Source organism: Otolemur garnettii, unplaced genomic scaffold (genome assembly GCF_000181295.1).
Source record: "Otolemur garnettii isolate 467f Iridium unplaced genomic scaffold, OtoGar3 scaffold00014, whole genome shotgun sequence".
Taxonomy (NCBI): domain Eukaryota; kingdom Metazoa; phylum Chordata; class Mammalia; order Primates; family Galagidae; genus Otolemur; species Otolemur garnettii.
The window spans coordinates 15,180,799-15,182,026 of record NW_003852409.1 but is presented as its reverse complement, the minus strand read 5'-3'; the positions used below and the strand labels follow the sequence as shown (position 1 = coordinate 15,182,026).

At 37.7% G+C, this 1,228-nt stretch overlaps 1 protein-coding gene across 1 annotated transcript in view; it reads left to right on the top strand.

Annotated features, from left to right (window-relative positions):
- CUNH9orf84 (chromosome unknown C9orf84 homolog) overlaps positions 1 to 1,228 on the top strand; it is an 87,670-nt gene that overhangs the window by 29,417 nt on the left and 57,025 nt on the right. The window lies entirely within an intron of this gene.

Genomic DNA, 1,228 nt, shown 5'->3' with positions numbered 1-1,228 from the left:
ATACACTGCTGCTCCACAGAGACTTTGACCGTCCAAAGCCAGAGTGAACCAGAGCACCATGAACCAGAGAGCTGTGAATCAGGTAGAAATGTTGAATAGATCATTGAACTTATGAGGGGTTACCTGGTACAATACATTCACATATACAATGTACTGTGAGTCTGCTTTCATGTTTAAAATTTGATTATTATACTCCTAGTTGTCTTTTTTTCCTCTTATCTGCCCCTTTGTATTTATTACTAACATGAACTCAGAATCCTATCAGTATCAAAACTGAATCCTACATGGAGGAGCGTTAACAAAGATTACAGAAGAGGAATGGCAGAAACAGCATTCATATTAAAAATAGAAATCTTAAATTATTATAACTCACTAAATGAAATGTTATATTTTATAGCAGCATTAGCAATCTTGCAGACCTTTCTTATACTTTTTAAAAATTTTTTATCTCCCAAAGCAATCCTATCATTCTTTGCTCAATTATTATTGTTAGTAATATTATCGTACCAAATTTGAAATCTCAGAATCTTTTGTTCCAGTGTAATGCCAAACTGTGTTGCTTCTTAAATGTATTGATGATATAGTCACTTAGTTACATTTATAATTGGGTCATATTAATCATCTATCTGGAAGTTTACTGCTTTATTAATAAAAGTGATAAAAGCATACTGACTACTTAACAATAAGTGAGGATTAAGTTTTTAAGTCTACTGTATCCATGTATAACTCTGTGATAGGCCATCTAGAAGTCAGACTCAGTAAGGTAAAGAATTACTATCCAAAGGGCAGGTGCAATGGCTCATAGCTGTGGTCCTAGCACTCTGGGAGACTGAAATTGGTGGATTGCTTCAGCTCAGGAGTTTGAGACCAGCCTGAGCAAGAGCGAGACCTTGTCTCTAAAAATTAGCCAGGCATGATGGCCGGTATTTATAGTCCCAGGTACTCAGGAGGCTGAAGAGGATTGCCTGAATGCCAAGAGTGTGAGGTGGCTGTAAGCTATGATGCCATGGCACTCTACCAAGGGTGACAAAGTGAGACTGCATCTGAAAAGAAAAAAAGAACTATTATTCCTAATGCTATTTGCTTTACGTCACTAATATTTGGTATGGAAATGAAAATAGTCCTATTTCAGGCAGCTCCTGTAGCTCAGTGGGTACAGTGCCGGCCTCTACACCAAGGCTGGCAGGTTTGAACCTGGCTGGCGCCAGCTAAAAAACAACAATGACAA